We start from the raw sequence: 13,821 nt of genomic DNA on the forward strand, positions 1-13,821 counted from the left end.
GTAGGAGGAGAAGACGGCAGCGTGACCACAGTATCCTGAGGCGGAACCTGCTGCGCCACGACGGCTATGGTGGCGGCATCAGGTAAGGGCACCTCGGGAGTCGCCTGGGCCAAGGGGGCTGAGCTCGCCCCAGCAGGCTCAGCCTGGCCTCGCGAGGATGCCCGGGCAGGAGAGGCCTGCGCGTCACAGTCACCTTCTTTCTCAGGCAGAGGCATTGCCACGGATGGGACCTCAGGAGCTCCCTTTGGCTTCTTTGCCATGGGCGCCAGCCTGGCCGGAAGATACGAGCATCAAGCCTCAGCAATAGAACAATAATCAGGACAGGAATCAAGCACTTACAGGTCCTCGCTTGCGGGCTCAAGCAGCCTCTGGCCGTACTTGAAGCCCGAGAGCCGGCTGCTGGGGTCAGCTTCAAGAAGCTCGGGAGCAGGAGGCGTGCCTGCGGATCGCCTTGGGGCTGCGGCAGACCTGCGGGGGATCATCCCAGTCCGGTCCTTCTTCGGGATCGGAGGCAGGCTCCCGCCACCCTGCTCATCTTCGTCCTCGTCATCATCACTCTAGGAGAGGCGGAGAGTGCGGGACCTACGCCGCAGGGGAGGAGCCCTTGACTCTGCCTCTGAGTCAACCCCCTCTTCCCGCTCCCCTTCTTCCTTCTCTTTGCTGGAGTCGTCGGAGGACACGTCCACCAGATCCTCTGGAGCCTCCGCGGGCACGGGCCCGTCTCCGCTGAAGACGTGCATGGACCCCACTACCTGCTCCCAGTCCTCGTGGAGGAACAGGGGCGTAGGAGCGCCTTCCAGCCTCGCCACGTCGCCCCCAACCAAGGACTGGAGGACCGCAGCCAGATCCTCGTCTGCCAAGACCGCGGGGCTCGGGTGGGGCCTCCACATCGGAAGTGAGTACTGACAAAGTGGAGCCAGCTGGTGCTCCAGGAATTCCCTCAGCAGCGATGCATCGGTCACCTTCGCCACCGCCACACTGGCCGGCCTTAGATCTGCGTCCATCTTCTCCAACACCAGCTTCGCGCGGGGATCCAGAAGCTCCACTCGGGACCAGTCATTAGAGCTCGAGGGGTGCTCCGTGGGCAGGATCAGCCGAGGGTGGATGCGCCCAGCATCCACCAAGACCCACTTGCTCCTGAAGCCCTCAATCCTTTTCCCAGGGTTCGAAATGGCGATGGAGCCGCCGTACGCGAGAAGCTCGCGCACGCGGAGGCGGAACCACGGGAGGTCCAGAGGGAGAAGTAGTGGCGCAGCAAGGCCACCGAGGGTTTCACCCCTACGTGAGCCTCACAATAGTAGGTGAAGATCGCCAGAAGAAGGACGGAGTTGGGATGGAGGTGTAGAGCTTGAATATTATAGTGGCGGAGGACAGAGAATAAGAACTCAGAAAAGGGAGGCACCAGACCGGCGACGATGGCGCTTACGAAGAGCGGATAGAAGGTGCTCCCTCGGCCTTCAGGGATGGCAGAGCCGGCCTTGAACGCCTTCGTCCCGTCGATGCCCTGCGCCGCCGCCATCTGGCGCACCCGGGAAAGGCTCGCCTCTGACACATTTGGCGAGTCCAAGGCAGGCGAATACCAAGCTCCGGCCAGGGCTTGGCGAGGCGCCATGACTGGCTAGGGCGCACAGACGGAGTAGATCTAAAGATTTCGGAAGCAGGGAGGAGAGGTGTAAGAAAGGGGATCTGAGAAGCAACTGGAGGAAGTAAAGGAGGCAAGGGAGATGCCGCTCCTTTATCAACTCGCGCGGTTGCAGAGGCGCCCACGTCCAATCAACCGCCATGCGGCGCCCAAGGCCGCAGGCTGTTAGGGCCCACGATGCTTCGCACTTGCCCTTTCGCCTCTCTGCTCGGCCAAGTTCGGGCGCGCCGTGGGCCCGAGGGCTACTATCGGCGTTCTGGGAACGGGGGTCCCCAGACTTGCTTGTCTGCGGCCTGTGGCGTGGCTCAAAGGAGGCCCAGCGCATCCCATCTTCATCAACACAAGCTCAAGACCCTCGCGAGGGGCCAAGCCTCGCGGGGCGGACGACAAGGAGCTTCCTCAGGCACGGCCTCGTCAGGCTGTCTCACGAGGAGGCGGAGAGTTCAAGGCGGGGTACCTCGCGAGGTGCCCATGACGCAAGCCATGACGACCAAGGGCGCCAGTCAGGCGCCAGCCCGTGCAGTGTCCACCTTTCCTCTTTGGTGCAAAGGGAGCAAGCTCATGCGAGAGCATCAAGCAAAGGCGTCCATTTCGGTGCAACAAGACCAAGACCAGCCCAACGGCAGGGAAGAAGTCATTGTGGAGCCCAAGCCGGCGTCACCGCCAGAGCCTTTGACAGGCGAGGACCAACTTTAGTCAGGATAAGTGTACCCATTGTTCCCCTTCAAAATGGCCAATTGTTGGCGCCCTTCCCGCTCAATATTTGGGGAGAGGCCCAGGGCCTTCACCTATAAATAGGACTAGCCACCCCCAGGGTGGAGGCATCTCGATCCTTACCAAGAAACTAGTAGACAGGGCGACTGAACTCCTCCTAGCAGTTCATCGCACCAGCCAAGAACAGACCCTCGCGAGGCTGTTCTTCCTTGTATTGTTCATCATCAGCCCAAGAGGCAATCCACCACACCACGCACTGGAGTAGGGTATTACACCACAATGGTGGCCTGAACCAGTATAAATCTCGTGTCTCTTGTGTTGTTCTGTTTAGTAGTTTAGATCCTAGCGATTCGGCGAGGAACAGGCAGGCAGAGGGTTGAATCTCCGCGCGCACCCCAGAGTTCGAACCTCAAGGGTCTGCCGGAACCCGAAATCCGACAGCGGCGTGCACCGCAGGTCAGGATAGTAGGCCTCCAAAACCTCACCATTTTGAGTCCTGTACAGGAGAAGGGTGATTAGGTTTTTGGGGAGCGCTCCGCGCGACTACTGACCTGTTCATCACGGACGCTCTGGACACCGACGACCACTTCCCCAGCAATGACTTCTTCCCCGACGTCGACAACCTCTTCGACGACATGGCTGGCGAGGATGTCGACCCCAAGAGCAGTACTTCTGTTGCTGTTGCGTATGTTCTTATGTTCTTTCTATTTGAGGTTCTGCCATAGTTTCTTTCTCTACAATCTGCTCTACATATGTTTGCTCTAGATGTGTTCGGTTCATTCATATATGCATGTGCTATTTACCTTCTCTCCGTCACATTGCATGACTTGTTTCATCACTGCTATATTAGTCATGCTTTATCTAATATTTCTGTTAAAAAATCATTCTGTAAATTGCTCATATTTCCAACAATCCAAAAACCTTATTATAGGCAATTTACCCCGAGTGGTTTTGTTGCTTCCATGGGACCTCCTATGTTTGAGGTATCCACTATAAGAGGTGTCGCGTGAGAGCAGTCTTATGGTTTCAAATCATGAGTTGCTATGATGCCACCCTTGGCAAACCTGAAGGAGAGTATGATGCTCAACAGGAACAAGCTTTTCAGAAAATGGATACCCTGTTTAAGGCTGCTCTTTTGAGTGTTCTTGGTGAGAACATAGTTGATGCTTATGCGTCAATTGACAATGGTAAAGATATGTGGGACGCACTCGAGGCCAAGTTTGGGGTCTTGGATGCCGGCACTGAGCTGCACATCATGGAGCAATTCTATCACTACAGGATGACTGAAGAGCACTCTATGCTTGAGCAAGCTCACGAGACACAGTCATTTGCTAGAGAACTTGAGCACTTCAATTGTATGTTACCAGACAAGTTTGTTGCCGGAGGCACCATCACTAAACTTCCTCCCTCGTGGAGGAACTTTTCTACCTTACTGAAGCATAAGAGGTAGGAGTTTTCTGTTCCGGATCTCATTGGTACTCTTGATGTAGAAGAAAAGGCGAGAGCAAAAGACACACATGCTCGAGGTATTGAGGGAGGATCTAGTGCCAATCTGGTACAGAAGAAAAACTTCCAGACCCACAAGTTCAAGAACAAGGGCAAGTTTGATGGTAAAGCAAACTTTGACGGGAAGAACAAGGTTGTATAGCACACTAACTTCAAGAAGAAGAATGACAATAAGAAAGGTGTTTGTCATGTGTGCGGAGATCCTGACCATTGGGCCCCTAGTTGCCCTAATCGTTATGACAAGCGTCATCTTGGGAAAGGTGGCAAGACCGCTAATGTTGTCATTAGTGACACTGACATGAAGGATGTTGGGTATGGTATATTTCTCACTATTCTTTCAGTGTGTCATTCTCCCGATTGGTTGATTGACACGGGTGCTAATGTGCATGTATGTGGTGATATTTTCATTTCGTCTTATCAGACCACAGGGACTTCCACCATGCTGATGGGCAACGGTTCAAGTGCTTCTATTCGTGGTGTTGGCACGATCGACCTGAAGTTTACTTCAGGGAAGATCGTGCGGCTGAAGAACATGCATTATGTCCCCTCCATCAATAAAAATCTTGTTAGCAGATCTCTTTTGTTTAGAGATGGCTACAAGCTTGTCTTTGAGTCAAATAAATTTGTAATATACAAGTATGGAACCTTTATTGGTAAAAGCTATGAGTCAGGAGGCCTGTTTCATTTATCCTTTTCAGATGTTTGCAATAAAGTTGTTAATCATGTTTGCAACAATAGTGAATCAAATGTGTGGCATTCGCGTCTCTGTCATGTTAATTTTGGATGCATGTCACGACTAGCCAAATTGAACTTAATCCCTAGTTTCACCACTGACAAGGGATCTAAGTGTCAAGTTTGTGTGCAAGCTAAGCAACCTCGTAAGTCTCACGCAACTGCGGAAATGAGAAATCTTGCACCATTAGAGCTCATACATTCAGATCTATGTGAAATGAATGGTATTTTGACAAAAGGTGGAAAGAAATATTTCCTGGCATTAATTGATGACTCCACTAGATACTTCCATGTGTATCTTTCTGAAATCTAAGGATGAGGCTTTGAACTATTTCAAGATCTATAAAGCTGAAGCAGAAAATCAACTCGATCGAAAGATCAACATGCTTAGGTGCGATCGTGGTGGAGGGTATTTCTCAAATGAATGTGATTTCTTTTGTGCAGAACATGGTATAATCCATGAGAGGACGCCTCCCTATCATCTCAGTCAAATGGGGTAGCCGAAAGAAAGAACTGTACTCTAACTGATTTGTTAACGCCATGTTAGACACATCGGGTCTCTCCAAGGCATGGTGGGGGAGGCAATATTGACTGCATGTCATGTCCTAAACCGAGTTCCCACAAAGAACAAAGAGATAACTCCATTCGAGGAATGGGAGAAGAAAAGGTTAAAGCTCTCTTATCTACGAACCTAGGGTTGTTTCGCGAAAGTCAATGTGCCAATTCCGAAGAAGCGCAAGCTGGGACAAAAAACTGTGGATTGTGTTTTCCTTGGATATGCTTTTCATAGCATTGACTATAAATTCTTCGTTGTAAAATCTGAGGTATCTTACATGCATGTCGGTACAATCATGGAGTCAAATGATGCGACTTTCTTTGAAGATATATTTCCCATGAAGGATATGGCGAGCTCATCAAATCAGAAGATGCCTAGTTCCTCGACTCAGGAATTAGTTACAATTATTGAACCTGCCATTTCGATGGAACACTATGAAAATCCCGTGGAGGAGAACAATGAAGTTCCTACTAGGAGCAAGAGACAGAGGACTGCAAAGTCTTTTGGTGATGATTTTCTTGTGTATCTCATAGATGACACTCCCAGTTCTATTTCAGAGGCCTATGCATCTGAAGATGCTGACTACTGGAAGGAAGCAGTCTGTAGTGAGATGGATTCCATCTTGGCAAATGAAACTTGGGAGATAACTGATCGTCCTAATGGGTGCAAGCCTATAGGGTGCAAATGGGTATTCAAGAAGAAGCTTAGGCCTGATGGTACTACCGAAAAGTACAAGGCATGACTCGTGGCTAAGGGTTATACCCAAAAGGAAGGTGAAGACTTCTTTGATACTTACTCACCTATGGCTCGACTGACCACTATTCGAGTACTACTTTCACTAGCGGCTTCACATGGTCTTCTCGTTCATCAAATGGATGTTAAGACTGCTTTCCTAAATGGAGAGTTGGATGAGGAAATTTACATGGAACAACCAGATGGGTTTGTAGTAGATGGTCAGGAAGGAAAAGTGTGTAAGTTGCTGAAGTCTTTGTAACTTAAGCAAGCACCCAAGAAGTGGCATGAGAAGTTTGAAAGAACTTTAACAGTTGCAGGCTTTGTTGTAAACAAAGCTGATAAATGTGTGTACTATCGCCATGGTGGGGGCGAGGGAGTTATCCATTGCTTGTATGTTGATGACATACTGATTTTCGGAACAAATCTGAATGTTATTTAGGAGGTTAAGGATTTTCTACGTCACTGTTTTGAGATGAAGGATTTAGGAGTGTTTGATCTCATTCTGAAAATCAAGTTGTTGAGAAACGATGATGGTGGGATTACATTGCTTCAATCTCACTATGTGGAAAAGATCTTGAGTCGCTTTGGCTATAGTGACTGCAAGCCCTCTCCAACACCATATGATGTCAGTGTGCTGCTTTGACAGAATCAGAGAATTGCTAGAGATCAATTGAAATATTCTTAGATTATTGGCTCACTTAAGTACTTAGCCAGTGATACAAGACCTGACATCTCTTTTGTTGTTAGCAAACTGAGTCGGTTTGTCTCAAAACCAGGAGATGTGCATTGTAAAGCTCTAGAGAGAGTTTTGTGTTATTTGCAAGGCACTGCGAATTATGGAATTCACTACACTGGGCACCGAAAGGTGCTTGAAGGGTATAGTGACTCAAACTGGATGTCAGATGCTGATGAGGTAAAGCCCATGTGCGGATATGTATTCAGTCATGGAGGTGGTGCTATTTCTTAGAAGTCTTGCAAGCAGACCATCTTAACGAGGTCAACAAAGGAAGCATAACTCACAACACTAGATACAACTATGGTCGAAGCAGATTGGCTTCGTCGGCTCTTGAATAACTTGTCGGTTGTTGAGAAACATGTACCGAGTATCCTTATGAACTGCAAAAATCAAGCTGTGATCACGAAAGTGAGCAGCTCAAAGGATAACATGAAGTCATCAAGACATGTTCAGAGAATGTTAAAGTCTGTCAGAAAAATAAAAAACTCCAGAGTTATTACATTGGATTATATCCAAACGTCTAAAAATCTGGCAGATCCTTTTACTAAGGGTCTATCACATAATGTGATAGATAATGCATCAAAGGAGATGGGTATGAAACCCACAACATGAGTTGTTCACAGTGGTAACCAAGTCCATGTGATCGGAGATCCCGTGAATTAGATGTGGAAGACAAGTTGTTGATCAACCGAGAGGAGAGTATCCTTACTATTAACTACCACTCCATGAAGATGCAATACTCTCCTAATCTGCATGGCAGGTTGATGTATATCTTAATATGTTCTAAGTGGCTCATCTAAGCAGAGATGTTGTCCTATAGAACATCTTTTTAAGAACACAAATATATGAGTCTGATTGTTAAACATCGCAATCTATGAGAGTAGGGTGCTCTCTAGTAAACTCATGAAAGGTCTCGGAGTATGACACATAAGCTCCACCCACGTGGAAGACCCACGGTAGCCAAGTATCGGTCAAGGCTTTGTGTGAAGCTAGATTCGCAGAAAACTTGCAGTTCAAGACCTAGTCCACTGTTCAAGTTGCTTACTAGTGCAACATAGAGTTCTAGGTGGAAGTTCAACTTAATAGTCTCCACTGCAGTACCGATATATAAACAGTGCTTTGGAACCAAAGGCAAATTTTGTGTGCCTCTGGGATCTGGTGGGGGATTGCTGAAATTTTATCTATTTTGGGTCAGCCCAATAACAATTTCAGAAATTCCTAATAAATCCTAGAGGCCCACGTAGCCCATTCGTGCAAGGCAAGAGGTGGAACCAAAGTTTAGTCCTAGATTGCTAATTTGGTGGGAGTTGGACCTCCTTATAAGGGAGAGTGTTTCCCCACATGTATGAGCATGAGAACAAGAGGGGTATTCACGCGCGCTTCTCCTCCGCCGGCCGCCTTGCCATGTCACGCCTCGCCTCGGCGCGACGCGGGTTGCGGGAATGAGCTAAGCCGATGTCTAACTTCTTGCCACGCATGACGGGTATACGAAAGGTCACCCGGGAGCTGAAAAGTTGTTGTAGTGGGTATTGAATACGGACACTGCACCCTTCGGTTGCTGTCTATTTGTTTTGTCTCCCTCTTTCTCTTCAGCTCCCGACACAGCCTATTCACCACCTTCCCGTGTGCCTATAAAAGAGAGGTCGCTCCTCCCCTAGAGATACACCAGAAGATCATCTCCCTCTCACCACCGAGTTCCAATCTCTCAGTTGCTGCTACGATCTTCCCCATCCCGGCTTGCAGCGTGCACCGCAGGTCGGTACAGTAGGCCTCTGAAACCCCACCGCTTTGAGTCCTGTACGGGAGAAGGGTGATAAGGTTTTTGGGGAGCGCTCCGTGCGACTATTGACTTTTCATCACGGACACTCGGGACACCGACGACTACTTCCCCAACGACGACTTCTTCCCCTACGTCGACAACCTCTTTGACGACATGGCTGGCGAGGATGTCGACCCCAAGAGCAGTGCTTCTGCTGCTGTTCCGTACGTTCTTATGTTCTTTCTATTTGAGGTTCTACCACAGTTTCTTGCTCTACTATCTGGTCTACATATGTTTGCTCTAGATGTGTTCGGATCTAGTTTATATGTGCAGATACTATTTACCTTCTCTCTGTCAGATTGCATGACTTGTTTCATCACTGCTATATTAGTCATGCTTTATCTAATATTTCTGTTAATAAAATCATTCAGTAAATTGCTCATATTTCCAACCGATTCAACCATCACGGATTTGCCTACCATCTAGTCCTCCGCAATATGACCTTTTAATGACAGTGAGATGAATATATATGCTACCGTAGATGATAACATATCCCTGCTGCATCAAAACGTGAGATTATTCCAGCACCCCATGCACGTGGCCATCATATTAAACAAGTGCTGCCACGACAATGCCAAGGAAAATGATGGACTCTTGTTTTGTCCTAGAGACAACCAAGAAGGGATTCTCTTGGGTCAAGCATGCATGATCTTCCAACGTTTAGCCGATCAAGTGATGGCATTGGGGAAAGAGCGAGACTGATATTGTACTACTATTCGTGAAAACAAGAGTGAATTGCACGGACCATCAACTTCAGGGTAACTTATAAGAGTATATTACACCATCTTTCGACCTAACTATCAACACACAAACTAAATGTCCTTATTAGCGGTATTCTTAGCTAATAGAGCAATCGATCACGGCCATGGTCAACACACTTACACACACGCGGGATGTCGGGGCTGCTGGCCGCTGTCCGCTAAGCCTCACGAGCTGCCACTCACGAACGCCTGGTCAGGTGCAATCCCCCGCGACAGAAGAGCATCTACAAGTGCGCTTCAAATCCGTCTTAAACGCTTGATGGCCTGGTCACTGACCTTAAAAAAAGACCCAAACCGGGGTGTTAAATGGGCTTCAAACGCTCCGGTTGTCCAGCGCACCTCATACTCAGATCAAATGTAGGACAGATATGGCGTAGCCTGGGCGCCCAGGTGCGTCATCATGTTGGGCCCGCCCACCCGACCTCACTCCGTGCTCACAAATATCTTTAATCCGAAAACCCTATCTCAGTTCACTTCGCTCTCGCTCTGTCTCTTCTTTTTCTCCTTCTCCGATTTCTCCTATTCCTATGTGTTGAATATATGTGTTATGTGCATATTGTGTATTGTGTCTGCCTCCTAGTTTCTTGTATAGTTGAGGTCCGTGGCCCACCTTTATACCATCATATTATGTATTGGGTTGCCTCCTAGTTGGGCTTTCAACAAGTTGACGAGATTCACATTTCTAGACTCAGGGAATGAACGTCTCTGGCGACGGGCGTGGCGACGGGTGAGAGTCGCCGCCGGCGCCGATCCAGCCGGAGCCTCTGCCACCGCCTCCGCCGGGTGATGGGGTGGGCTTGGTGGACGACGAAGGGGGGTTTTCTCCGCCGCCGATCTGCCCGGCTGCCTCGTCCCGGGGTGAGTCGCCTCCGCCTCCGCCGCCATTGCGGCTGTCGTCGGATCCACCTCGCCCTCCGGATGAGATCCGGCCTGCGCTAGTGGTGGATCCCATGCCGCCGCTTAAGGATTGCAATGGGTCGGGTTTGGATCGGGTTGAACAATATCAAATCCATATCCATACCCATGAAGATTTCCTTTGCCCACCCATGAAAAAATTCACGGGTGAAAAATCGTGTCCATGTCCAAACCCGATGGATATCCTTACCCACTGGGTATCCATTAGGTCCTCTCAAGACATCTAAATAAGACATAACACAACGTTAACATAAGCTCTTCCATTCTTCACCTCGTTGCATGCTAGGCTTCACTTATGGTAAACATCAACTTATGGTAAATCAAGTCCACTAACAACCTAAGATCATTTAGTATTTTTTTTCTAACAGATGAGAATGACGAGTCATTTAACAAGGAGATAAAATAAGGAAAGGGGCGTTCGAGTATGTTAGGGGGGGGGTTGAATGTCAACTAATAAAAGTTACAGTGAAGACTGTGTAATTTCTTTCGCATGTTTTAGATAACAAAGTGTAAAATTGCAGCGGGACATGTGCATGGATAGCAGATTTTTGCCCATTAAGTCATACTATCGGGTCGGGTTTGGATATATCCATGGGTACAAGATTATATCCATGCCCTACCCACCAGCAATCGGGTCTGGTTTGGACGCCGCCCATGGACACAAAAGCATATCCAAACGCTATCCATTCGGGTCGAATATCCATGGATATCCTTTTCCATGGGTAAAATTGCCATCCTTACCGCCGCTCGATCTGTCCCGTTCTCCGGTTTCTCGTCGAGATCCCTCGACGGAGGATCGGGATCGGGGATTCAAAAATCCTACGAAATGGAAAGTCCGTTTTCAAGATGCTCGTGAGTGGGGCGATGGATCAATGGCCTGATCTATTCGCACCCGTCTCGCTGGATGACGATCCGAGATGAAGAAGGAGATATTTTGGTCGGACGACATCTTACCGCGGACGAAGAGCTTCATATCGGTAAGTGCTTATTGATTGACATTTCCAATATCGAGGTTCTTGAGTGTGTGTAGGTGCCCTTGGAGGGTGAAGAACAAGCTGTCATTGTTGATCTCACGGAGGATGTCGACGGAACAAAGCCTACGGAAAGTTTTGGGGGACGTTTTTGGATTCTTGCTGACGAGGATGAAGACGAGGATGATCTGTCGGGAATGTCAGTCCAGCCGTCATCTTCGCTTGGCTTGGTAACATCTATTCCCGTGCCTAAACCTATGGTGAGTAGCAAGAAATCGTTTTGCTAGGCCCTCCAGTTTATTCGCAGAAGTTGAAAGTGAAACCTTGGTGTGGCCCGTTGCCGAAGGTTGGGCCGCCTGATATCACCTTGTCCGACTTTTTCCGTCCCGAATGGTGGACGAAAGTGACAAGGCGGAAGAAGAAGGGTGGTCGGACGGTGTCACAACGATCGCCGGTGGTGGCCGGTGTTCGTGATATTCGGGCGGATAGACACACGCGTTTGAAATCGCTTTTGGGCACAGAAGGCCGCAAGTGATCGAGCGTGCCGTGGGCTTGGCTAGTACTGGGCTCGAGGCCCAGGGGGGCTGGCCAGGCTTGTGGTGCGGCGGGTGCGGGCGATGTGCATGTGGAGGCCTCGGGTTGGTCGGCCCCGCATGCACGTTCCTCTCCTTCCCCTCATCGCGCTGTTAGGGTTCGCCATAGAGGAAAACCTGGGTTCCCGAACGTGTCATCGTGTCGTTGTTGTCCGGTGATCGCCGGCGGTGCTGGTCGCCGATTGTCTCCTGGACCAAGTCCGACCACGATGCCGCCTAAGCCGCCTCCACCGTGGGTCACGCCGGCCGCGCGGAACCAGGCTGGGGCCGCGGGAGCTACTGCTCAGGCTGCGGCGGCGAACGTGCCGGTTCCCGCGCGGGCTGTGCCCCCGTCCCGGCTGACCCAGCTGCCGCCACGGGCGCCGGCTCCGCCTCGGGTGGTGCCACCGCCGCCTCAGGGGGCGCCTCCTCCGCCTCCGGCTAGGGCTCCGGCTGCGCCTCGGGAGGCGCCTCCTCTGCCTCCTGAGCCTACTCCCGTGCCTAGGGCAGCGCCGACGCCGCCACCTAGGGCCGACCCGCCGCCGCCACAATGGCCGTGGCCGAGGCAGATGGCGGGAGGTCGCGGTGGCTCGGGCCAGGGCTCGGTCGGCCGCGGGACGGGTGCATCTGCGGGAGATGACCGTAACCCCCCGCGCGGTCAGCGGGGCGATGATGGGTATGATGCATATGGCGCTGGTCTGCACCGGGGTTCTTCATCCACCGGAGGGGGCCGTGGCTATGCTTGGGTGGACAACGGCAATGATAACCGGGGTTTCCAAGGACCGCTAGGCAACTTTGTCGAGGGTGCGGTTGGCCCTAATAACCGAGCTTTCCGAGGACGTTTTCGTGGAGGTCGGAGCGGGAACCGGCGGCACCACCCGTCAAGGCATACGAAGACCGCTACCACGAGGAGGTGGCTGACTGTGCATCGGATCTACCGCAGGTGGCGGTGGAGACGGTGCAGGCTTTGGCTGCAGTCACATTGCCGGAGCCCATGCAGACAGGTGATTCTGGTTCTGAGCAAGGTACGGACAAGGCTAAGGGTGAAAAGTTGTCCAAGTGGGCGGCTAAAAAGAAGAAGCTAACATGTTTCTGTTGTGGGGAACCGGGACGCTTTTTGGTTCAATGTACTGCGGAGTTATGCGATTTGTGCCGGAAATCTAAACATACAGCTGCCGAGTGTCCTCTGATGTTGGGGCCCAAACCTTCCGTTCAGATATACGGGGTGTGTTGTTCGGAGTTGATGTTTTTCGAGTCTCCCAGTGTGGAACCCTCGGCTCCCGCGATGGAAACCTCCTTCCCCAGTGTGGTGAAGGTGGTTCATGGACCGTTGACCGAAGCGCAGATCATTCAGCAGTTGAGGGAGCTTGCTCCGGGTAATTTTCAGTGGTCGTTACTTAAGCTCACAGATACTACTTTTAAAGTGGATTTCCCGTCTAAGGAGGATCAGCTGAGAATCCTCAAGTTCAGTATGAGCAGGGTCACGGGTACTAGTTTTGTTTTGCAGTTTGATGAGTGGAAAAAGAAGGAGCAGGGCACGTCGTTAACTCAGATTTGGGTTCGTTTCTCTGGAGCTCCATCTGCTCCTCTGGACAGCTTCTTGGTGACATGGAGCCTCGGTTCTTTGATTGGCAAGACTGAGCAGGTGGATATGCAGTTCACACATGCTCACGGGGTGGCGCGTCTACTTGTCAGTGTTGCTAACATTGAGTTTCTGCCAGATGTGGTGCCTTGGACACATGCAGGCATTCTCTATCAGTTGGAAGTTGTGTATGAGGATCCTAACCTTTTCAGTGAGTTTGAGGATGATAATCTCATGGACACTTCTGAGGGAGGAGGTGCTTTGGGGAACTAGGATGATAATGCTAAGAGTGATGATGATAAGGCCAAGTGGCCTTCGGGTCCGTCTGATTCTGGTGACTCTGTTCCTGTTGGGTCCACTGGTGCGGTTCCGACAACCACTCTTCAGCTTGGTTCGTTGGGGGCGTTCTCGGCTCCGCCTAGGCTTTGGTGCGACTGAGTCGATCCTGTGAGCTCTATGGTGAGTCTTAGTGTGACGAAGCATGTCGAGGTGGGAGGTGCCGCGGGGCAGGAGGCCCCGCCCTCTTCTCTTACCTTTCCCTTGGCTTCGGTCGAGGTGGCTGCACCGGTGGTCGCGATTG

Source organism: Triticum dicoccoides, chromosome 7B (assembly GCF_002162155.2).
Source record: "Triticum dicoccoides isolate Atlit2015 ecotype Zavitan chromosome 7B, WEW_v2.0, whole genome shotgun sequence".
Taxonomy (NCBI): Eukaryota; Viridiplantae; Streptophyta; class Magnoliopsida; order Poales; family Poaceae; genus Triticum; species Triticum dicoccoides.